Below are 27,254 nucleotides of genomic sequence, written 5' to 3'. Positions count from 1 at the left end.
CCACTGACAACGCTTTCTATCTCTTTAGTCCTTTGGCTCCTGTACTGCGGGGAGCCTGGCAGATACAAAGTAGTGAGGTGAGGTGCTAAATATGATTTAGTATGACTTAAAATGCAGGGAGATAATGTTCCCTCCTCCTTTTGTAGGTGTGGGATTGTGTATTCAGAAGAAGGCCCGTGAGAGAGATTCAGCATCTCGTGTCATGTCTGGCAACAGTAAGGGGTCCCCTTTTAGGTAGAGAGAAGAAATTGCTCCAGCTGTAAATGCAAGGTGTGCATTAGCTAAACATTTTGAGATGTGCATAGAATAGATATTGGCTGTGTATGAGTGTATAAACATAGAGACACAGACAGATAAGGGCCACATTCACACCATACAGTTAAAGCCTTATAATATCACTTTAAACAGTCAAGGTTTTCCCCCAAAGAATTCAGGGAGATGTTGTTTGCTAAGGATGCTGAGAGTTGCTAGGAAACCTCCATCTCAATCACAGCATCACAGTATTCTGAGTTCCCTCTGAAGAGGGATCGATTGTTAAACCACTCTAGAAATTGTAGGACTGTCAGAGGAATAAGGGTGATTCATGATTATACCCATTTTACAGCTGGAACACTGATATTGAACATTGCAGCTTGTTCAAAACCAGTCAGGTCCAATGCTGAGAAATCGTTTGAAGTCAACAGAAATTTATTAGCTATCAGTGCAGTATTAAAACTCTGATAGTATGGTTATTTAGAAGGATGATTTGCATGATATAATGGTTTAATTGATCTATGTCCTTTATGTCCATTATGTCTTGCAATATTTTTTTAAAAAACCCAATACATTGCATTAGATACATTAAATAAATATATTTAAATAATTAAATACCTTAATGTGGTCTCACTCTCAGCCCTGAAAACATTTAAAATACATTAAATTTAAATACATTAAATAAATACATTTATTAATAAAATGTATTAGATGCAGTAAACAGATTGGGCAGGGAATAATATTGATAATAATAATAATCACAGCCAACACCGCCAGTACAAATAACAAATCAAAAAAATGCTGAGCATAGCAGAAAGGATTTTAAGGTCAGCTTGAAGGTTCAGTAAAGAGGCCATAAGAACTTCTCTTTGGAGAAAATTCAAGAGATGTGGGAACACCACTGAAATTATCCCATTATTGGTATCTGCCAAATGTATTAGCTGATATTTAGTATACTATCTAGTTCCTCCAGTATCACAGATGAGCTAGAAGATGGAGAGAGAATGCCCTTTCCTTGCCATTGGCTGATTGCCTTCCAGTTGTGCTCACTCTCAGCCCTGAAGACAGCTCATGATTGTGTTTTGATGTTTCTGCCGACCTATTACTGTATTGACTTCATGGCAGCCAAAACATACATTTGTGATCTCATTTTCCCCCTTGCACTCCTTCCACTCAATCAAACATGCACACATGCTTCCACAAAACAGAAGAATGCTTTTAAGCCTTGGTAGTGCTCTTGGGAACTGTGTCACAGGAAAGTCCTAATCCTTTTAAGGGTAACTGCAATCCCACCCCCTCCTTTTCAAATGTAACATAACACCTAAATACATATAGGCTTGGAAACTAATTTTTGCTCTTTTTAACAGCTGCTTTAGAGCATGAAATATTTAGTGGGCACCATGTATTTGGCAATGCAGAAGGCTGGATTTTTAATTTGGATTTGATTGCTGGCAATGATATATATATATATATATATATATATATATATATATATATATATATGATGCAACTGTCACTCTGAATTAGCATCCAATGACATTTCTTGCTGCAGTCACGGAAGAGCCAAATATGTCCATCCAAGGTTTTTCCTCCAGAGAAGCATAGCCAAAATTAGATGTATGTGTGTCTAGGTTTGCCTGAGTTTCATATACAGTCCTCTAATCTCACTTCTGATTGCATTCTGAGTGCAGTTGGGGGGGGGGATATGAATGTGCAATCCCCAAAATAATGTTGCAATTCCTGAACAATTTCATTTTTTTACAGTAGTAGAGCACAAGCTTTGCATGCAGGTCTGAAGTCTGTCCTCCAGGCATCCTCCCATTCAAATGATCTCCAGTAGCTGGTAACAGGTGTCTGAGATCCTGAAGAGCCACTGCTAGTCGTAATCCACAACCAAAACCCTGGTCTGGCCCTAAGGACAATAACACTGGCCAGTGTGGCACCAAAATTTGGCGCTCCCCGCCTCTCACCTTCCATTCTACATCACAGTTGTGGTGTCCCCAAGGCACTATGTCCAGTGCAATCAAACAGGTCACGCTCCCCTTAATCTGCCTCTTCCCTGGTTTGTTTTATATGGGTTTCTTTGTGCAAAAATACAGTCTAAAGATGAACAGAACTACAGTGGTACCTCAAGTTACAAATGCCTCAGGTTACAAATGCTTCAGGTTACAAACTCCACTAACCTGGAAGAGCTACCTCGAGTTGAGAACTTTGCCCCAGGATGAGAACGGAAATCGTGTACCGGCAGCACAGCAGCAGCAAGAGGCCTCATTAGTGAAAGCACGCCTCTGGTTAAGAACAGTTTCAGGTTAAGAATGGACCTCCGGAACGAATTAAGTTTGCAACTAGAGGTACCACTGTAAGTAGCTACAGACATCTAAGTGGTGTTGTTAAATATTTCCTTTCATTAGGTCTATTGCTGATTAACCGTCCATAATGGTTGGTTGTTGTTTTCTTTCAGTGTTTGAAAGAATGTCAGAAATCTCTCGGCATGTTTGAACAAAACAGCCATCAGAATTTTTACGTGACACTCCTCTCTGGCTAAGCTTTAAGGAAAGGAGCATGTGAAATATGTGTTGGTGTTTAAAAGACAAGAGCTCTGAGTAAGAAGAAACTTCGTGGTGCATGTATCTGATGTGGAGTATGTCCTGCGTATGTGAGTGTGTAATTGTACATAGAATCATAGAACTGTAGAGTTGGAAGACAGCATCTTAAAAAGTAAAGACATCACCTTGCCAACAAAGGTCCGTGTAGTAAAAGCTATGGTTTTCCCAGTAGTGATGTATGGAAGGGAAAGCTGGACCAGAAAGAAGGCTGATTGCCGAAGAATTGATGCTTTTGAATTATGGTGCTGGAGGAGACTCTTGAGAGTCCCATGGACTGCAAGAAGATCAAACCTATCCATTCTGAAGGAAATCAGCCCTGAGTGCTCACTGGAAGGACAGATCATGAAGCTGAGGCTCCAATACTTTGACCACCTCATGAGAAGAGAAGACTCCCTGGAAAAGACCCTGATGTTGGGAAAGATGGAGGGCACAAGGAGAAGGGGACGACAGAGGACGAGATGGTTGGATAGTGTTCTTGAAGCTACCAGCATGAGTTTGACCAAACTGCGGGAGGCAGTGGAAGACAGGAGGGCCTGGCGTGCACTGGTCTATGGAGTCACGAAGAGTAGGACACGACTAAATGACTAAACAACAGAGTTGGAAGGGACCATGAGGGTCATCTAGTCCAACCTCCTGCAATGCAGGAATCTTCTGCCCAACATGGAGCTTGAACCCACAACCCTGAGATTACAAATCACATACCTTTGTCTCTAGTGCTCTCTCCTTGAACAAAGGACACCAAGCACAACCAGGGCAGGAACTTCTCACTGTTTAGGGAAGTAGAGCTTTTTTCAAAAGTATAATTCTACCAAACATACTTTATCCTTGTGTCCCATAAAATGTCTTCCTTTCCTCCTTTAAGGACTCCATTTTGTTAGAACGGAAGGCTGGTTTTACAGTAGAGTCCTGTGATGATTTATGTGATTTAAATGTTATGTCCCATGTGAGGCAGGATGTAGCATTCCAGTCAAATATATAATAGAATAAAAGCAGTTTTTCATAGCAGCAGAAAAAGCACATCACTTGCACTTGGAAGAGGGTCAGCTGCCTCCATGCTCTCCTCTGCATTTTAATGTTACCCTTATTGTTTTATTGGTTTTATTGTGTCAGTTCAGGAGTAAATTTCTCTAGATTAGGAATGGTCTAGATTTAAAGGCAAACTTAACAAATTTGCACTTTCGAAACAATATGAGAACTGAAACACAGCCATCTTTCAAACTTTGTACTTTGTACTTTCAAACTTTGTACAGTTCCGAAGCCAAGTCAAAACTGCATTTAAAAATGTGTTAATTAGGAGAAATCTGCACTAAAATGCTGAGGAATTTCATAATGATTTTTAATAAGAATAAGAATAATGACCACAAATTGCTGCAGAAATGTGAACTGAATTTAATATTAGAAAAATGAGAAACTGGGTGAATCCAAAATTGACATCTTTCATAGAATTGTAGAGTTAGAAAAAGCCACGAGGGTCCTTTAGTCCAACCCCCTACATTGCAAGACTCTTTTGTCCAATGTGAGGCTCGAACCTCCTGCCCTGAGATTAAGAGGCACATGCTTCACTGACTGTACTAAAATTTGCCCATCATTACTCTGGCAAATAGAAGGGGAAGAAATGGAGGCAGTGAGAGATTTTACTTTCTTGGGCTCCATGATCACTGCAGATGGTGACAGCAGCTACGAAATTCAAAGACGTCTGCTTCTTGGGAGAAAAGCAATGACAAACCTAGACAGCATCTTAAAAAGCAGAGACATCACCTTGCCAACGAAGGTCTGTATTGTTAAACCTATGGTATTCCCAGTAGTGATGTATGGAAGTGAGAGCTTGACCATAAAGAAAGCAGATCACCAAAGAATTGATGCTTTTGAATTATGGTGCTGGAGGAGACTCTTGAGAGTCCCATGGACTGCAAGAAGATCAAACCTATCCATTCTGAAGGAAATCAGCCCTGAGTGCTCACTGGAAGGACAGATCCTGAAGATGAGACTCCAATACTTCGGTCACCTCATGAGAAGACTCCCTGGAAAAGACCCTGATGTTGGAAAAGATGGAGGGCACAAGGAGAAGGGAACAACAGAGGACGAGATGGTTGGATAGTGTTCTCGAAGCTACCAGCATGAGTTTGACAGAACTGCGGGAGGCAGTGGAAGAAAGGAGTGCCTGGCATGCTCTGGTCCATGGGGTCACGAAGAGTTGGACACGACTAAACGACTAAACAACAACAACAACTCTGCATATTGAAATGTTGGGTATAAGTTTTTTTAATCATTAATACATAAATCAGCCATTCCTGTGAATTACCTTAAAGCTGCCATTTTGCGCATTTTGGAGAAAGCACAACTCTGTGGGAACAAGATCAGGCTGCATGACTGCCACCAACGTTCCTTCGGAAACTCAGAAGCATTTTCAAGCAAATCAGGAGCATTTCACGGAAAACAAATCAGATGCCATGGTCTGATCATCAGTGATCATGGTTCATTACGAGATACGGTGAGTCACGTCTCCGTGCATAATACTTCTAATAAGCATTTACTCAACATTTCCTAATGGGCCTTTATTAATACAGATGCATCTGACTGTATACTTTCATATGTCAGACATAGCTAGGGGCACACAGTGCAGTTAAGGATTGTTAAACAAATTTATGCTGTCATTTAATGCCTCATGCAAGTTATACAGGGTAGGAGAGATCGCTGTGCTGAAGGAGAAGGTGTAACTGAAATGTGGAACATTTTGCACAAAACTAAATGGCAGGATTTTACAACATAATGTGTTTGTATGATTCCTATGAGCTACTGGTTATGTTTTTAAGCAGGTATACCTCCTGAACCCTCTGCTCACTTTAATCACTTTGCCATCTTTTCATCTTCTGTGGATGAAACATCTAGAATAGTAAGGATTAGATAATATAATTACTAAGGGTATTCAACTAAGCTTTACTCAAAATACAGTGGTTGTAATTAATGGCTTAAATTAGCCACATTAATTAATTTCAATGGGTCTACTGTGAGTAAAAAGACCACTTACCTTTGTGGCGACAGCAGCAATTTTAGCCCAGTGCAACTTCGGGGAGCTGGGGAAAGAGGGGGACCGTCACCTGCGTGGCCGGCTAACATAATGTTTGGCCTTGGCTGGCTGCAGGGTCTAACAGAATTCCCTGCTCAAAATTGTATTCAAACTGGCCAATCATGGCCTTTGGAAGGCAGAGCCAAAGCCAGCTTAAATGCCAGCTGCTCCTGAGTAGGAAGCCCAGTCAGCAGTTGGTAGGCTGTGGAGTCCGGCTTCTGTTTATGTGGCTAATATCACAAAACACAAAACAACCAACCTCTTGAGCTTACTAATTAATTGGTAGCTGGAAAGAAAGATCATGGGACAGTGATGGAATGCATGGTACAATGATCTTCATATTTCTAAGACCGTCTTGGCTGTGAGTCCTGGAAGACCTTCTCCTATCCTCCAGGCCTTTTTTACCTGGCCTGAGAGGGCAAGACCCTGATTCAAAGCTGAGGCTGCTGGACAGACACTAGGGCTGGGTTGTATCTTTGTATTAGATATTGTGATTTATGTGGAGATTACTGAGGTTGGCTGTGTATTCTTTAATGTTTTATTTATTGTTTATGATTACTTCTCTTATGTTGTAGTCACATATTTTTTTCATATTGTAAGCCACTTTGAACATGGTTTGAACTGTGGAAAGGCAGCATACAAATAAAATTATGTATGCATGTATTATGTCTCATTCTGAAAACAGATTTTGCCAACATTGCATTTTACACCCTGCCACTGCAAAAGAAGTTGAATTTGTTGACATCTATCATGTTTATTCTTATAAAATAAGATGCCCATTCATTTTGCCTATCTTAGCATTTCATTTCAAATAGGATTTTATCAATCAAACGTGAGAGCTCTGCAGGTTCTGCTTTCCATCCAGAGGCCTCGGGGAAGATTTCATCTTGCCTCACAGCTCACTAGCTTGTAACATTCTCCTAAGCTCTGATTTGCTGAAACCATAAAAACTCTCATTGACTAAAATAGCAAGTTTATATAGACTAGCTATCATGGGAGAGCTGAAGAGACTCTTTCATGGAATATAAATCAAATGTGACTATAAAGGTGTCTTTATGGCCTTTATGAATGGATATTCATGTTAATGTGATTTCACCTGTGACAGATAAGGCAATGCTGGTCCATCTTCCGGCAAATGTGTTGAATTAAGGGAGTTACTGGATCATAATGCTGTAGCCTAGTCAGCAGCAAAGAAAAGCTGCTTACTAGAGTTCCCATCAAATAATACACCACAGCCTCCATTCTTTGGGACTCTATATTTCATGGTAGCCCACATAGTGCTCTCCAGATTTGGTAGTACAGTGGTATCTCGGGTCACATACGCTTCAGGTTACATACGCTTCAGGTTACAGACTCCACTAACCCAGAGATAGTGCTTCAAGTTAAGTGTATGCTACAACAGCAGCAAGAATACTCATTGCAAAGTACTGGAAGACACAGGATCTACCCACTCTGGAAGAATGTCAGATGAAGGTGATAGACTATATGGGACTGGCAGAAATGACCGGCAGAATCCGAGACCAGGGAGAAGAGTCAGCGGAAGAAGATTGGAAGAAATTCAAAGACTATCTACAGAAATATTGCAAAATTAATGAATGTTAGAATGATGTCGGACAGAAATTAAGTGGTTTCCAGCTGTAATGTTTTAAGAGAATATGGAAAAAAAGGTTTAGAAGCAGGTTAAAACTTATTGATAAGGATTTGCTGAACTAACAATTGAATTGGAATACAAAAAAGGGAGGTACAAGGAGGTCTGGGAAATAAGTTAATGAAAAATAAGTTATTGAAACTTTCTGTGTTTTTAAGTATTTTTTGTTTTTGTATTTTTGTTATATTTTTCTTTTTTCTTTTTGACTTTTTTATTGTATTAATATTGAAAACTTTAATAAATATCTTTAAAAAAATAGTGCTTCAAGTTAAGAACTTTGCTTCAGGATGAGAACAGAAATCGTGCTCTGGCGGCGCAGCGGCAGCAGGAGGCCCCATTAGCTAAAGCGGTGCTTCAGGTTAAGAACAGTTTCAGGTTAAGTACAGACCTCCGGAACGAATTAAGTACTTAACCCAAGGTACCACTGTACGGTACTCCATCTCCCATCAATCCCAGCCAACATGGTCAACTATCTGGAATGATGGAAGTTGTAGTCCAGCAGGAATGATGGAAATTGTAGTCCAACATTGGCTACCTCTGCTATAGCTGGTTTGCTAAAGGTGGTTTGCTCCATTGCTATCCCTCCACAGAGAGAAACTCATAGAACATAGTCACACTATGCATTCAAAGCACTGTGATACTGTACTAAACAGTCATGATTCCCCCAAAGAATTCTGGAAGGTGAAGTTTGTTAAAGGTGCTGAGAGTTGTTAGGAGACTGTGTTTCAACTATGAAATAGATGCCTCCTGCATTTAATTGCTATAGAATATTGGGGAATATATATATATATATATATATATATATATATATATATATATATATATGATTGCATGCATTGTGGAAGTTGGTAAGAGGCTATCAATTCCAGTTCTGCAGCACAGTGCCATCTGTCTATAGAGGTAAAAGTGTTAGAATTCCTGCTGCATGATTGTAGTCATGGGATTGTTGTCTATCATATTACGGTATATGTTTTGACTCCACAGAGAGGGAAGTGACGGAGACAGGATGTTTGTGTTACTGTGTTCTGTGAAGTGGGACTATTGTCCTTGGTTCTTTTTCTCTTTGCTGTCTGATGCTAGAGAGAGAGGGAGCCATGTTTCAGTGCTCCATGTGTGTTTATATGTAAATAAAATAGATTAGCCAAAATGCTGAGTTGCAGAGGTCTGTTATGCAACTGAGAAAACTCTGCGGATCCCTGAGTGTGCCAATGTCTGATGGCATCAGTCGCCGTGATGTTCGGGCTGAAGAAAGCTCCCGAAGCTCCCGAACGATCAACCAGGAGAGAAAGAACATGCCAGTCGGGCATGTGTCTCTGCCAGGGTCCTACTCGAGTGTAGGACGAACTCCTGACAAAAAGGAGTGCCTTGTCAATTTCACCACACTGGTCTCTAAACCTTTGCAGACAGCTTTCAGAGTTTAAACAAGATGTTGCACATTCTGCTATTCCTATTCATGCAAGAATGTGCACATCCAGCCACAAATGTCATTCCTTATAGCACCATGAGACATAGTTTCATCAGTCCCTGAAGCAGGGCAGCTGAAATATACTTTATTAAATAAACAATTAATATGATGCAAGCATTAAGGCAGTCACAAGACATCAAGGCTGCTGCAGAATCACAGTAGTGGATGACACGGCTGTCATTCTTACAGCAAAGACTGAGCAGGGCAGTACAGATATAAATAGCCTTAAGAGATGTCAGGATATGTGGACAGACAGGGAGTAGCAACAGGCCCCCAGACAAATGTTGACTGACAGGAAAAGAAGAGGAAACAGAATGTCAAAATCTATGGGGAAACAGATCAGGGTGAAAACTGATAAGATGCATACGTGCATCTGAGAAGAGGCACTTGGATGTCTTTCAAAGAGGATTAGACAAATTCATGGAGGATAAGACTAAACGTGGCTTTCCTTCCACTGTTGGAGACAATATGCTTCTGAATACAGGTCACTGTGAATCACAAGTGAGAAGAGTGCTGTTGCAAGAGTCTGGTTGACACTATGATGATGGGATGCCAGTAGGCACCTTGGGGACTTGCACCAAGGTGAACATCTTTTGGTCTGGAGCTCTGGCACGAGGACTCACGCGGGAGTGCCAGACCAAAACACAGGACTTTCCGGGAGGCAAATGGAAGCCAGGATTGAAGTCTCTGCATACTCATCAAAAGTGGTGGTAGGGAACTTTTAGAGTCGGGGCAGTGCAGCATAAAGAGATAGAGTGGCTGGAGGGAAAGGGAGCATTCTCAGTGTATGCATGCATCAAAGGATCTGAGCAGATGCACATCTATGCATTTCATATCAAGGCTGTTGAAAAGCTTCCAATTTTATATTGGATCAAAAGAAACAGACTAAACCTGAGATTTTCAAATGCCATCTTACTGCTGGGGCCTGCGTTTGCACTCCCGATACAAGGAGCATGAACTAAACTGTCTAATAAAATTATAGTAATTTAATGCAGCATACAGTAATGTTAATAAAGTGCACATCAGCCAATTATGGCGATTAACTTAAATTCCAGAAAAGTTGTATCATTAAAGAGAGAGCATAATACCTTATGTAATTGGTTCTCACTCTCTTATAAAAATTATCTTTTAAAACACACAGACTTACATTAAAATGAAAGGCTCAGTTAAATGGATGCAAAAAGCAAAGAACAGCTTTCACTTTCAAGTACGTTCCTTGAAGAACTAATTTCCTAAAAATAACCACACAAAAAATTGTGCTATTAGCTAAAATTAATGAATATGTACAATGTGATTTTGGTTTTCTCCACACCCTCCCAATTCCTTTGGCTCTTTTTTCTTTTACTCATACAGTGCTAGTTTACATCACATTATCTTAAGAAACAAAATTTTAAAAAATCCTTCCAGTTACGGTGCTACTGGAAGGAATTTTTATTTTTTTATTTTGTTTCGACTACAGCAGACCAACACGGCTACCTACCTGTATCTTAAGAAAGGCATTTTCAAAAGCCATATGTCTCTGTGATAAATATTTAGTTGGCATCCATCTGTCTCGGGAGACAATGGAGGAGTGCACCTTTGTGGGTGAAGCTAAGCTTTTGAAAGGTTACAGCGCCTGCTGTGGCTGTAGAGACCGATATGGGAGAGACATGTTTTGTTGCAGCTGGAGCAGATGAAGGCATCTGGTTGTGCTGATGCAAATGATGAGTCAGTACTTAGTCCAGAACCCCACTAGAAGTGGTCTCTTCTGTAGCATCAGAAACAGCTTAGCTACTGACTATCAGGATAGGAACTGCCAGTGCCCCCTAGACAGACTAAGCCTTTAGGGGTTGTTGTTTTTTAAGTCTGCTAGAGCCACATAATAGTGAATTAGGTTTCATTTCTAAGAATAGCATATTAAAAGCCTTCTGGACAGCCCTGTAGCTAGCCTTCCTCCTTAGGTGGGTGACCACATTTCTAAGTGGAGTTTTTGGGTGGCGGTAGGTGCATAGCACCCACCAATTCACCACTGCCATCATTTACTGGTGGAGATGACTTGAGAGCCAGGCCAGGGGAAGGGAAAGGCAGTGATCTTTCCCCTCACTCCTCCACACAGTGAGTAGGTTTACTTATATTATGGGCTGCTGTGTATACAGGTCAAGTTAACTGAAAATTTAGTATGACCACCAGGAATTAAATGACTGGCATATTTTTCATTTCATAAAAAGGGTGTTAAGGGTACAGTGAACAAGGGGATACCAAAAGTTGTAAAACAAACAAAACAGTTACACTATAACAGAAGTTCAAAACTAGTGTAGAGCTTGTTTAATCAAACATTGACTTTTAATTCTGTATTACAACAGCACCACTACAAAAAACAAAATCAGGTTTAGAAATAGATTAACCTGCAATGTGTGCTAACCTGTAATAGATCCATTGTCCTGATATGACACGTCAAAACTCCATCCTTTAAAATAAATGAGAGAGTAGCACTAAAAGCATATATTTCCACATGGAAATAAATCTATGCATTTGGAGAATACATTACTCTTCTGTTTTTCTTTAAAATAAATCCACTTTTTGTGGTCTGAGAAAAGACTGAAGAATTAAACAGATAAGACAGGATGATAATGTTTGGATGATGGTGACATGTGGATGCCTCATAAAAAGTGAGTGAATGAAGCATGGCAATACCATACTTAATGCCTCATGAGGAAGCATCCTGAGAAGCAAAATAAAAGTTTGAGTACACAACAGAGGTGAGCTTGTATGGGTATGCCAAGGCTCTCTGGCTCATTCATGGTAGCCTATAAGTAAGTTATTGTATTATCCATACCCTACCTGTGGTATAATGGGACACAGGTGGCGCTGTGGGTTAAACCACAGAGCCTAGGTCTTGCCAATCAGAAGGTCGGCGGTTCGAATCTCCGCGACGGGGTGAGCTCCCGTTGCTCGGTTCTTGCTCCTGCCAACCTAGCAGTTCAAAAGCACACAGTGCAAGTAGATAAATAGGTACCACTCTGGCAGGAAGGTAAACGGCGTTTCCGTGCACTGCTCTGGTTCGCCAGAAGCGGCTTAGTCATGCTTGCCACATTACCCAGAAAAACTGTCTTCTCCCTTGGCCAGTAAAGTGAGATGAGTGCCACAACCCCAGAGTCGGTCACGACTGGACCTAATGGTCAGGGGTCCCTTTACCCTTTTACCTGTGGTATGTTTCTTTTTATGTTGCACTTCATACAAATATACTGATTGAAACCCCAAGGAAATGCACAGAAGTAAATGCACAAATAAATTGCCCAGAATTAGCAGCTGGTATGCTCAATGATCATTAGAAAATAGTTTCTAATAACAATAATAAAGAAGTCATGTTCAAGCCAAGGAAATATTTATTGTTGATTGCAGAGTTCTACAAATTAAATCTTCTGTTGACACATTCACACAATATAATCACATGTTTACCTTGGTCTAAGCCTGCAAGACTATGGTTATTTCCTTATCTGTTTGGTTAAATGCTTCTGTGTTGGAAAAGGACCTATTAACACAGCAGGAAGAAACATTTGACAGTATCCTCTACAAAACATCCCAGCCTTCTGTGCTTCATTGGGTGGGGGATGTGTGTAGCCTAATCTCTCATCCACACAACTAGTTGAGGAATAGGATAAGGTATTGTGATGATAGACATTCTCCTCTAGTTTAGCCTCAATCTCTCATTCTATTCTTTTTCAATGTTATAGTCACTCAGCATTCGTGATAATTATAAGACCTGTTATTTTATGAGCCACCAGCATGCCACATTGTACATATGGTATACTGTACTCCTCACACGGCATTAAAGTGGCCCTTTAAACACAAAAGAAACAATGTTTCTTACTATGATTTCAATCTGTGTTATGACTAGGAGTAAATCATCATATAAATGCATGTATCTTCAGTATTTTATAGGGATTATGACTGTTTGACTGAGCAGTGGATTAGGCCACTGCTGCCAGGCATTTAGGGCTGAACAGATCGGCTTATTTCCATTCAATCACAGTTTTGTACATGTTCAATACTAAATTCAGTTTTTCTGTATTTTTTCTTTAAGCCACATAAAATCATTACCGCTAAATTGTACATTTTTATCCACGTTTTTAATCCACCCCCCCCCCACCATATAGATGTTTTAGAGTAATGAAATGAAACTTTAACACATGGCATGATAAAAGTCTGTAATTTTATCAGGACAAGTTATTTGTTATTTAGTCTTGTAACCATTGTTTTCTCAAAATTTATCTTCTGTACCATGAAAATAAATGAAAACAGTATTTAATCTATATAGCTATGTTGTATATTTTTACCCCTGAAGTACACACTTTGTATGTTTTTCTTTGCCTTTATCCCTAAAACACGCATTTCTTTCTATGAAATACACATTTTCCTAGCTAATTTTGTAGCAAAATTGCATCATGAATTTTTCATGGTCATATATTAGCTGCACTTTGAAATGTGGACTGGATGAAATTCTCTTCCATTTCTAACACAGTGTGTTGTATACAATGCCACCCCAGCTGGGTTCTACTGATGCAACAGGACTTCCATTGTCTCTTTTTGCCCTGTGTCCCTCCCCAAAAAGGTCCAGAGCATTCCCCAGCCCCCAGAGCTGATTTTGAGACTGCAAAGGGTGGTGATGGAGACTGGAGAAGAGGATGCCCCACTGCCTATATGGAAGTCCCTTGTTCCAGTGAATCTGCAGCATTGGATATGGCCTGGGTATTACCATCCCCTCAAAAGCCTTCATCAACAGCATTATTATTATTATTATTATTATTATTATTATTATTATTATTATTATTATTTCAATTTACATCCTGCCCAGGGATGCACTTCTAGGCCAGAGACTTTCATTTGAAAAAGGAACAAGGTGTAATTTTTGTCTCTGGTAAAGTATTTCCCATATTTGCAAGGCTGGGTTACTCTAATCTTACTGTTCTTCTGGGATGGAGGGGGTTTCAATGAGGTGGAGGTGAACTTATTCCAAACTCTGCTGGGCCTTGCTAGGGTGGGGGCTCTGTTGCTGTGGAGCTCCTGACTGCACCAACCTATAGGTTGTAGAAGACAGCCATCTTCAGCAGTATCCTAACTGGATTCACTGGACCTTAATGTGGTCCAGCTGTTAGCAAACAGTCCAACCTGGGAGGTCCTGCCAAGCTGGCCTGGAGCTAGTGCAGTGATACCTGGGGGCTTTTCTGCTCCTTCTTCTTCCCTGGCTGGTATGAGTGGCTGAGCTCCACATGCAGCAGCTACTTCACAGCCCCATTAAGCCTCGCTGCTGCCTGCCAGGAACCTGGTGGCTCCTATATATTTAATTTTAAACACTGTGTATTTGACTGCTCACGTACAGGGATGTATTTCACAGAATACTTTCCTGTATTAAAAAGAACTGAGATAAATGCTCTTTCTGACAAACTCTGCAGATGAGTAGGTGGCACATTAGATAAGTGCAATTGAAAAACAACTCCTGAGTTGCACATCGCTGTATCTGTTGCTGAACGAACAGATTCACCTTTTCTTTTTAAAAAAGAAAAAGAAAAATCAAATTGAGGAATGCAATGCGGTGAAAAATAGTCATTATGATTCTCAGAACTGTGATGCCTTATTAACGATTTTTTGGTTACAGCTCAACGACCCCAAAATAATTAGCACTATGTATCACTTAGGGAGATCACTAATCTATGGTGTCTGATGTGGGGGGGGGGAGATATCTATATATTTCTAGAAAGACCCTCATGATGAATCACAAAGCTTTGAACTTTTCTTCATTTTAAATATCACACAGTTTTCCATTCTGCCTGCCAGATATGTGTGAAGTGCAAGCTCAATACTGGACATTTCTCTGCTAAGATTTCACAGCTGATTTGATCTTCTACCAAAGTGACAGCATATACTGAGAATGGGATCCCTCCCAGCCTTCAGAGAACAGGGAATGCAAACACACATAGGGGTTTGGAAATGCCCATACTGCTCCCTCTTTCAACATTCCCCTGTGCACCAGACACCACACACTCCATCCCTTGCCTTTGAGCACTGAGTTAAAAGGTCTGAGGGGGGTTTCTTGTCAGTATGCCTTTGAGCCAATGCTCAAATGTCAATGTTATTGACTGGGCTCAATAACTGGTACTGCCCCGACTGGGCTAGGGGACTGGAGCACTTCCAGAGACCTTCCACTCCTGGAAAGCAGGTCTAAGTGCACTAGACCCACAACTGTCCATTGTGAACACCAAACTCAGCAGCGTATGAACTGTTGGTTTCTGCTTCCTTCACTGAGCAGCGAAGTGCTTGTCACAAGACAATGTTTACATTCCACAGTCAAGTGCTGTTGGGTTTTCTCACGGGAAAGGAGACTGGATGTGACGTACACTGGTTTCCTGTTTTTCACTGTTCTTTGCAGTTCAGTGTGATTCTCTCCGTGCTTTAGAGGAGAGAGGATGCCTTTCTCTGCTCCGGCAGAGGGAAGATGTTTCTCTGTAAATTACCAGCTTTGAAGTGTAAATAAAGTAATATAGAGCATGTTGGCACGTACTTTTCATCATTCCGCTGTGCACTGGACACTGCTTATCTCCAACATTTGGTTATGGGCCCAGAAAAACGCAGTGTTTTGAGAATGGACTCCAGAAGTCGGGCTCCTGGCAAAGGAACAAAGGAGCAAAGAATTGGAGTGCTGGCAAAGGATCGGAATGCAGAGGGACAGATCGGAACGGAATCTGCTCTGCACGTCAAGATGATTTGATGAGGTATGTGCTACAGCTCCGGGCAGCCTGCCAGCTTCTAATTAATGGCTTTATGGCTGGACTTTGAACTTTTATAGCCGGTTTTGCCGTGGCACAGGCAAAAGGCTAGAAGGATAAATTTTTCCTATGCTGGGGGGAATCGAAAGTAAAGCAGCTGCAGCAGTGTCGCAGCATGAATTTAAGACAGCAGAGAGAACTTTCACTTTTGAACTTGCCTTTGGAATGCGGTTTGAAGCAGCTGCAGATAAGCAAAGCAGTTAAGCAGAAAGGCACAGGTTCACAGGCAGAGGCTGTTTTGAATTTGCATTTGGATTGAAGCAGCTGTACACAGACGCAGCATGTATAAAGCAGCCTGATTTAAAGCAGCAAAGATGACGCTAAAGGCTAATGCCAAAGTCATGATGGCCCTTCAGGATGCTTGTGGGATTCCTAAGCTCAATAGGAAGAACTATGCGGACTGGGTTCTCTATGCAGAGGCTATTCTGCAGAAAGAGGGTCTGTTTAAAGTTATTACAGAGACCCCCCCAGCTCCAGTTACAGATGAATGGAAAGCTATGGATTCCAAGGCAAGGGGAACTCTTACGTTGATAGTATCCCCAGAAGAGCTCTGTCTGTTGCGTGATAAGACCTCAGCCAGAGAAATTTGGGACGCTTTGAGAGAGGCTCACTTGAGGACAGAAGCTGGGTCCACAATGTTTTACTTTAACAAGCTGCATAATATGGCTCTTGCTGAAGGTGGAGATGTGTGTATACATCTGATGGAGATGCAGAATCTGAGACATGAGCTGCAACAGAGAGGACTCAACTTTCCAGAGGAAGTGTATTCCTTTATGATACTACAATCTTTGGGTTCAGGTTGGGAGTCTGTTGCGACTCAGATTGCTGTACAGCCAACTGCTCAGCTAACAGTGGACTATGTTACTGCCGTGATATTGAATGAAGCGGATCGCCGGGGTGCTAGCTGCATCAACAAGGGGGAGACTTCACAGACGTCATCCCATAGTGCAGTGGAACCACCAGATGGCGCCAAAGCTTTGAAGGCAGTGAAATGCTACACGTGTGGACGTCTAGGCCATATGAAGAGGGAATGCAGATATCCCAGGGCCAAGACAGAGCAGCGCAGCGAAAGCTCATCGCGTGGAAAAGGCCGAGGCAAAGGCAAAGGTCCGGTGTCCAGGACAACGCAGCACAAGGCAATGGTCTCACGCTTCACTCCAAAGGTTGCAGAGGTCCAGAAGACGTCTAGATCTTTCTTCGTTGTTGATTCGGCTGCAACGCACCACATGTGCAACGATAAGCGACTGTTCGTGTCTTTTACACCGCAGGAAGGTGCGATTCACCAGGCGGATGACCACACAATCCCCAGTAAAGGCTACGGAACTGTTGTTCTTCACAGTTTGGACTTATCGATACAGGATGTGCTTTATGTGCCAGATGCCAAGCATAATCTGCTCAGCGTTGGACAGCTGAATGAGCGGAAAATTGACGTTTCCTTTAAGAACAAAAGGTGCATCATCACAAAGAAAAATGATTATGTATTGCATGCTGAATATGTTGATCGTTTGTATGTTTTGTATTTTGATGATGTTGTGCAGGATGACACTTGTTGCATTGCAGGTTCTAACAAAAGTTTGCATGCAGAATGTATTCACGATTTTCATCGAAAATTTGGTCATTTGCATTTTGAGGCAGTATCTAAAATGCCTGCCTTGGTTGAAGGTATGACTATTAAACCCTGCAGGTACCACATGAAGTGCAAGGCATGCGCAGCAAACAAGGTAAAAATGGCTGCGAAAGGTAAGGTGTCTAGTAGGCAAGCTACAGAACCATACCAGGTTGTTCATGCTGATTTGGTTGGACCACTAGCGCCCTCTTTGGGTGGAAACAGGTACTTCATGGTTCTCATTGATGCATTTTCCAGGTATATTTATGTGTACAATCTCAAGCAGAAATCAGAGGCTTTTCCAAGGTTCAAGGAATTCTGTGCTTGGTTGGGAAATGTGCATGGTAAGAAGGTAAAGACTCTTTTCAGTGATCGCGGGGGAGAATTCACTTCTCAGCAGTTTGAAGTTTTTCTGACTGAGAAAGGAATTCAACACGATTTGTCTAGTCCTCGCTCGCCATGGCAGAATGGACTTGCGGAACGAGCAAATCAGACATTGCTTCAAGGGTTAAAAACCTTGCTGCATGATGCCAATCTTCCAGAGAGTTATTGGGCCGAAGCTCTCTCATGTTTCACTTACAGTTATAATCGCAGGTTATCTTCAGCGATTGGTTGTACCCCCTATGAGAAGATGTTTGGCAAGAAGCCATACATCAAACACATGAAAATTTTTGGTTCTGACATGTGGGTTCACTCACCACAAAGCTCCAAGTTAGACAAGCGTGGATTGCATGGTATCTTTCTAGGTTATCAGAAAGGGTCTTACAGAATAATGATGACTGACTCTAAGGAAATTAAGCTCACAAGAAGTGTTGAGTACAATGCCAAGTGGGGGGAGAATGTGGGAATATTCCAATGTTATCCTGATGACAGTGATGAGACTGAGGATAATCAAAAGCAACCGCAACAACCCACACCCACTGATGAAGGTTCTGATTCTGAGTCTGAAACTGAATCGGGTGATTCAGAGGATTTCAAGAGTGCGAAAGCCTCTATGCGACCCTCTGAAAGCTCTGATCAAGAATTGGAGGAACCATTGTTCACAATAGGTCACTTTTCTCCTAAGAAGGAAGAGGAGAGTATTGAAGACTTAAGGCTAATTCGTAGGTCACAGAGAGCGACAAAAGGCAGACCTCCAAAGAGATTTGCTGATGAGTTTGCTAAGATAGCAGTAACAGCTGTTAAAAGCTCCAAGAAGGTGTTTGAACCTTCAAGTTTCCAAGAAATCCAGGATTTGGATTCAAAGGAAGCTGAGCCATGGTTAAATGCCATGAAGGCTGAGCTTGATTCCTTGGAAAGGAACAAAACATGGGACCTTGTTCCAGTAGTTCCAGGAATGAAACTGCTTGGAAGCAAATGGGTCTTCAAAGCAAAGACAGATCAAAATGGCAAGATAGTCAGACACAAAGCCAGATTGGTAGCGAGAGGTTTTGCACAGGTACCAGGTGAAGACTATCACGAGACCTACTCACCCACCGTGAGGTATGAGAGCATTAGGCTTATGCTCAAGCTAGCTGCAGAAGAGAATCTACACATTAGTCACCATGATGTGAATACAGCTTTTCTGTACGGATCTCTAGATGAATCACTTTATATGCTTCCACCTGATGGCGTACAGGTAAAACAGGGATTTGTTTGTGCTCTGAAGAAGTCCCTTTATGGTCTCAAACAAAGTGCACGGTGTTGGCACACAAAACTCACTGAAGTATTGTTTTCTCTAGGTTTTAAGCAAGGGAAAGCTGATCCATGTGTATTTGTCAAAGAGGAGGGGCAAAAGAAACTGTATTGTTTGTTTTATGTTGATGATCTTTTATTCTTTTGGAAGGATGTCACAATGTACAATAATGCCCTAGCTCAATTGAAAGAGCACTTTGACATGAAAGATCTTGGTGAGGTAAACAACTACCTATCTCTGGAAATAGAGAGAGATCAAGATGGTAACATTCTAGTACACCAGTCACGTAAAATTGCTGATGTGTTAAGCAAACTAAACCTGATGGATGCTAACCCTGTAGACACACCGATGACAACAGGTTATCAGGTAGATGACACTGGAGAAGCATTTTCTGATACTACACTGTACAGAAGTGTGCTAGGCAAGCTAAACTTCATTGCCAGATGTTCAAGACCTGACATTGCTGTTAGCTGTAATTTGCTAAGCAGACAAGTCAACAATCCTACTGTTAAGGATTGGAAAGCTCTGAAACGCATAGCGCGGTATTTGAAAGGCACTATGCATTACAGACTGAGATTTAACAATCAGAAGTCTGGTGGTCTTGAGATATTTGCAGATGCAAGTTTTGGAAGTGACACTACAGACAGGAAAAGTACGTCTGGAGTTTGCTATAAGTACAATCAGGGTCTATTTGATTGGTCATGCAAGAAGCAAACAACAGTTAGCTTAAGTACTTGTGAAGCTGAACTGAATGCACTGTCTTATTCACTTAAGGATTGTGAATGGTTGTTACAATTGTGCAAAGACATAAAAATTCCTGTCAAATGTCCAATCCAGGTTTACCAGGACAACAAAGCATGTTTGGCTTTGCTGAATTCTGAAGGTTGTAAGCAAAGCACGAAGCACTTGCAATTGAAGTTGCAACATGCTAGGGAACGTATTCAAAAGGGACTCGTAACGGTGTCCTATATGCCAGGTAATGAAATTCCTGCTGATGTATTGTCCAAGATTGTATCAAGGGATCAACACTGTACCTATGTGCAGAAGTTGGGTTTGTACTGATATTGTACGAACACGCTGCCCAGTGATGTTCACAGAAAGGGGGAGGATGTTGGTTTCTGCTTCCTTCACTGAGCAGCGAAGTGCTTGTCACAAGACAATGTTTACATTCCACAGTCAAGTGCTGTTGGGTTTTCTCACGGGAAAGGAGACTGGATGTGACGTACACTGGTTTCCTGTTTTTCACTGTTCTTTGCAGTTCAGTGTGATTCTCTCCGTGCTTTAGAGGAGAGAGGATGCCTTTCTCTGCTCCGGCAGAGGGAAGATGTTTCTCTGTAAATTACCAGCTTTGAAGTGTAAATAAAGTAATATAGAGCATGTTGGCACGTACTTTTCATCATTCCGCTGTGCACTGGACACTGCTTATCTCCAACATGAACAACACGGAAGCTTGCTGTGAAGCATAACTCTTCTTTTATTTATGATAGCTACTGCAAACTAAAACTAAAGAGCTACTGGCTTGCATGAGTGTTACAGCTCTCACTCAGCCATCTTATTTCTACAAAGACAACAGACAGACTCCACACAGAGACAGGCAGGAGCGGAAGAAGCGAAGAGCAGTTTCCGCCCCCTCATTTCTGAACACAACATATCAGGAGATTCTTGCAATGGGAGGGGGTGAAAATATCAACATTTCTAAGCACCTTTGCATGGATGTGCTCAGGTAACCTTCATGCATCTACAAAGAAGCTTTTAGGCACTAAAGCCATGCCAGATCTTCTTGGTTGATGTGGGAAGGTCGGAGATGAATGAAGGAGCAAGTGCAGGGATGTTGGGCACAGACTAGCTTACATGCTTTGTGCCTTCTACTCATGTTTACATCCATCCATTTCTGACTACATAAAGTGGTGGTTGGTATGCACTGGGGCTGGTAGGGCAAAAGGCAGGGAGACCAACAACAGGTGGAGCAGATCCAACAATAGGCAGAAGTAATTATAGTTCCCCATCCTCCTCCCTATTGAGCTCTATGAGAGGGAATGGTGAAACGAAGGAGGAAGAAGTTAGCAGGCAGTGGTACAAGGGAAGAGTGGGGTAGTCCCCCATCTGCCCAAATGGACCAGCCTCCACTGGCTGCAGTGTATACTTCATCTAGAACTAGGACTTAGCATGGAAATATACAAGCACATGAGAAATAGTGTCCAGACAATTCAAAGCTCCACTAAATCTGCCTTGACCTGGAGCAAATTACATGGTAATAGTGTATGGTGTTCTGCGCTATATGTTCAAAACAAGTCAGATCTCCCCAACCATTATAAACAAAACTTATTACGTCTGTTTGCGGCTTTTATGTCTATGAGAAACTAGGAAATGTTATATTGTAGCCTGAAGAGAAACACAATAAGATGGAAAATAGAAAAAGTTCACTCTCCCACCCCATCCCGGATAATCTTGCAGATGAAAATCTAATATAGGAAAGCTTGTCTAGCTCTCACAAAACCGAGGGGATAGAGCCACAAGGAGAAAATTCAAAAGAATTATCGGAACATGAAATAATGCAACAGAGTAGCTTTAACATATGCAGAAACCAGGCAGTCCAGAGCAGGGACTGTGACGGATTCTCACTGTGCATTCCTGTGAATGTATTCACGTGGAAGAATAGTTTGTATCTTGCTCATGTCTTGTTGTAGAAAATGAAGACAATCAGAGTTAGGCTACAATCCAATGTATATTTACCCAATAGTAAGTGCCAAACAACTTACTTCCTGGCAGACATGCCTAACATGATGCTGTGAGTGATTTTAAATTCTTTTGGACTTTTCTCTAGACTGAGCCAAGAAGCATACAGTTAGTTATTGCCTTGCCTAACAGTACTTCTGAAATAATTTCATAGCCATAGTGGTGGGACACTTAATTGGCTCTTCCGTACTTGTTTGTATTTAATAATAAATAACAATTATGCCATTTTAAATTTATCTTGTAACAACTTGAACATGGAATTAGCTTGTTTACAGAATAAATCAATGCACTTCAGCCAACTTTGAGACATCTGAAGTAACCTTTTGACATTTAGGAGATACGCACAGCAGAGTTATAGAGTCACATCTATATAAAGATATGAAATATACTCATTGCATGAAAGGCAGTTGACATCAGACATCCGTTTTCAAAAGGATCCCAACAGGAAGCCACAACTGCAGCCTAGAGAGATGCCTGAGTTGCTAATCTCTCCATTCCACAAAGGGTGCCAGATCTTTTGCAAAGTCATCATGCTTTCCCCAAAGCCAAGCCACATGCCCTTCAGCTCCACTAATGCACCAGATTCCCTGGATTTGCAATGCTTCCTATGGGAAGGATTCCAAAAATGACTCTGTGTGTAGCCTGCTGGCTGTCAACTGATGGCTTACTATGCCCTGGTGAGTTGAAGAAGGCAATCTAAAGGGCCCATAACACTCTGCAGGGTGGCGAGGAAAGGATGTTGCTGGTAATAAAAGGTAAGACACAAGGCTCACAGTTTTGTAATGTCTGAAAATATTCACTTTCTATGTCTCTCCCTAGCTCAACAAAGTAATACACTTCATAAATCCATGCTATCATTTTGCAGGTTGCCTGTACTCAACTTCTTCAAACTTTTAGTACTGATTTCAAATTAAGGTTGTTAATCTTTCATTTTTACATGGACGTAAGTCTTGTTGAAATCAGTGGGAACTTACTTCCCATAATCCTTGCTTAGGGTTGGGTTTGCAAGCAACTTAAGAACATAAGAAAAGTGTGCTGGATCAGGTCAATGGCCCATCTAGTCCATTATGCTGTTCTCACAGTGGCCAGCTAGATGCCTCTGAGAAACCTATTAGCAAGACCTGAGCACATAAAATCATAGAATTGTAGAGTTGGAAGGGACCACGAGAGTCATCTAGTCCAACCGCCTGCAATGCAGGAATATTTTACCCAACGTGGTGCTCAAACCCAGGACCTTGAAATAAAGAGTCTTGTGCTCTAATAAATGAGCACAATAGCATTCTACCCACCTAGTGGTTTCTAGCAACTTGAGAGCAGATTACGTAGTTCTGCTTTTTCCACTCATACTGCTCATGGCAAGGGAGTAAATCCTGCACATGCAGCATTTCACAATTTTCCTACTCTGCTGCTGCTGCTAACCTAGGGGCAATTCCTACTTGCTCTTAGCAGAGTGACAAATTACAAAGTTGATTTAAGCAATCTAATTGAAACTGTTCTGCTAATTAGTAATTGTTTGGGGGCACATGGGTGACAACTGGCTACAGGCTGTGTAGCCAAAGTCTACCTGTATTATCATTCCTTCGGTGTATTTCTAAAACAACTCTCATATTCAAGTGCATCATGAATGCTGAGACTGGGATTATTCCATAATGGGCTTTCCACTTAAGCAATCCAGTTTTGCCTTTGTATGAGACACAGTGGCTGAATTTCAAAACTTGCCAATTGTTTAAGCGAACATTATCCTGCCACCTGCATTATTCATTGTATGTTACCCTGCTGCTGTGAATTCTGAGTTAACACGGCAAAGTTATCTTCCCCAGAAGGAGAGTTCTCCACTACAGCCAATTTGCAGCTATATTATATCAAATGTTAATGTTTAACTTGCTCCCATTATTTCATTAACAGCCCCCATCGATAAATTATTTAAATTCCTTGTGGTCAGTAACAGGGTTTTTTGGAGCTGTTGCAATTCCTTTGCATGAGGGGGATGTATTTTTGCCTTTTCAAGGGGAGGAGAGAGAGAAAAAAGAGAGAGAAAGAGACCAATGTGTCAAATAAAATAAAATAATGGAAGCCCAGATTTACCACATTCCCCATCCATTTGCCTGTCTTGAATCTCCCATGTACTAATGTGCAGTCGGAGAAGGCCACTCCACTTCCTTGTGGAGAGGTGTTGCAGGCAGGTCACATAAAGTGGGGCATCTAAAATTTCAGTGAATCCTGATACTAAAAAGGACCCATATGTTGAAGCTTTTCTGAGTCCCTTCTATCAGTGGGGCATGAGGGGTAGGGTGGAGCACTGACGCCACCAATCATCACTGAGCTCATTGCTGTGATACCCTGACTGATGAATGCAACATAGTCGCCACAGGGAAGGGGGTTGCTGTTGCTTCAACCGACCCCTGCACTGCTGCTCTTCTCTTTCTATAGCATGCATCCACTAGCATAAAAATAATGAGAGGAAACCGATGTGAATAGTCCTGTACACAGCTAGAATAAATGTTCTGTAAACCACTGAAGAGGTTTTATTTGCAGTTAAACAGTGTGCATATTCAGATAGATGATATAGATGATAGATAGATAGATAGATAGATAGATAGATAGATAGATAGATAGATGATAGATAGATAGATGGATGATAGATAGATAGATAGATAGATAGATAGATAGATAGATGATAGATAGATAGATAGATAGATAGATAGATAGATAGATAGATGATAGATAGATAGATGATAGATAGATATAGATAGATAGATAGATAGATAGATAGATAGATAGATGATAGATAGATAGATAGATGATAGATAGATAGATGATAGATGATAGATAGATAGATAGATAGATAGATAGATAGATAGATAGATAGATAGATAGATATAGATAGACAGATAGATGATAGATAGATGATAGAGAAGTGAGTGCTCTGTATTTCCATCACCTTTGCAAGTAATCTGCTGGCCCCAAGGTTTTAGAAGTGGGTGGCAGTGACAGAAGAGGCAGCAGAGAGGAACACACTGTCAGTACTCAAATCTTTTCCAAGCTGCCCTTTCCCCCACCCTGGACTCCTATAAGAGGATGGGTGAGATAGACATTAGAGACAGAAATATAGCCTGACAATTGGGGGGTGAAAAATGCCTTGGAATGCCCAAGTTCCCTGGGAAGAGAGGTAGATTGCTAAACTACCCTGACAATTGTAGCTCTGGGAGAGGACTAGGGGTCTCAGCACCCTTCACAAAGTCCCCGGAATTCTTTGAGAGAAGCCATGACTGCATAAAGTGGTATCATGGTGCAGGTGGGGCCCTAGAGTGAACCCCATGAAGCATAGTGGGGTATACACTTCTAACCTTACTATGCGGTTGCAATCCTAACACAATTACTAGGGGGTAAGCTCCACTTCTGAATAGGATTGGTATGCACATAGGATACCCATGATGTACAAGTGGATCATGTATGAAAAGCAGTAGTGGTTGGTGAGGTGGCACTGACCTCGCCTCTACGTTGCATTTCCCTGTCCCAGTACAGCAACAATGGTGATGGGAGGCCATGTAAACATTGCCACCCTACCAGCCACTACTGCTAGGATGAACTGAACATTTAACTTAATGTGATTCCATTGTCCATTGCTGGAATCCTGCAAAGTGAAAGGGTGCTGTCTGCTTGAAAATATAAGTGTAAAAGGGTTGTTGCTGTTTTAGGGAAATAACACACACACACACACACAGACACACACACACACAAGCATCATCTTCTTTGAGTTTTGAACTTGATGTAAATGGCTTGAAGCCAATTTTCTCACCACTACTGAATTCTGATGTCAATAAATGACTCTGTTTCAAGCAGTTATTTTCTGGTAATTAGCAATTTAAGGTCAGGCAGCCCTGCCCAAAATGGGCAATTTCTTTAATGGGCATGGGGAAATGGTTGACCCCCAATGCACCTTTAAATCAAAGGAATATTTTTTGGCATCATGGGAAGATTCCTTTTTGATATCAGTGCTGGGAAGCTCCACTGAGCTGGCTTGCGCCATTTTGAGCTTAAGGAGAGGATTTGAGCTGGTTGCAAATCTAGTGCTTTGAACTCTGCAAGCTCAAAATGACTGCGTAACAAATAAAAATGCTGGGAGCTCTTGAAGCTTATTGTTCTAAAAATAACAGCAAGATCAGGATTGTTAGAGAAATTGGATCATTAGAGCTTTCTTTGACTTTCTTGTCACCTTCAGGTAGATCCAAACATCTACAAATTTGTATGAAATATGATATTGCTATTGGGATTTACCCGGCAGCAGAGTGCAGCACAGGACAATGTGCCAAGTGATTAATTTCATCTATGATTCTAAATCCCCCAGCAAGATGTCAATTTCAGATATGGTGAATATTGCTTAGTACTTAAGCATAAGCAGATATTGTGCCCTTCCAAATTTTGGGTTTTTTTATGTTGGGTCACTCCACCCAGCACTCCACAAATCTGGACCTTTTGACTTAGCAGGATAATTCCTAACAATTCATTCCAGAACCAGAACATACAGACATTGCTTCAGCCTTCAGTTCCTTAAGTTCATTTGCATCTTCCCCTCCTCTGGCTTACTAAGGAGCATGGACACACTGATAAAATGCTGCCCCCCAAAAAAACCATTTTGATATGAGCCACGTGGTGAGGCCTTGGGAACCTAATGATACCAGCAGGCCAGCAGTTCCCCACTGCTGCTGTGCTGTTGTTGTTGTTGTCACCATCACCATCACATTAGATTTCTTATCCACTCTTCCCCATAAGTTGCAGAAGACGTGCATCTGGAAATTTCATTTAATATTTTTTCAGAGAATGCTGAAGATGTACCTCTTTACTCTGGCCTTTGACACATGAGATGTATATTTTTAGGCTCCGCCCTATTTCTCTGATTGGATTCTTCATAAAAATAAAAATTCAAAAGATAATGTGTTTTACAATATAAGCAACCCTGGAACCTTAGGGTGGTGATAAACCATAATAATACAGTGTCCAAAAGTCTTCCCAAATACCCGAGAAATAGCTACACTGAACTTGCACTGTAGGTAATTTAAAAGGTGGAGACATTTGAAAACATCCCTACTTAATAATATAGCAATGTGCAAGTTTGCACACTAAAGGGGACGTTATAGGACAATGAGAAAATCTAAATTTCCAGAAAGCGATTGAATCCTTCCCACAAAATACTGGTAGTCCAAATGTGACCTTCCTGTAGAATGAACATAGCTACATGATCATTCCTTTTCAAGTTTTGGAAGGGGCCTTAATTTTTTTTATTACTCTACCACCACCCTCTCTTTATCATTCTAAGCTTTCTTTATTTTTTGGCTTTGGGGTGTGTGTTTCTTTAAAAATACATCCTGGGTTTCGTAAGTATTCCCTATGAGTAC

The sequence above is a fragment of the Podarcis gaigeae genome (genome assembly GCF_964106915.1).
Source record: "Podarcis gaigeae genome assembly, chromosome: 4".
Classification (NCBI taxonomy): Eukaryota; Metazoa; Chordata; class Lepidosauria; order Squamata; family Lacertidae; genus Podarcis; species Podarcis gaigeae.
The sequence above is the reverse complement of the archived record's forward strand: the minus strand, read 5'-3'. Positions refer to the sequence as shown.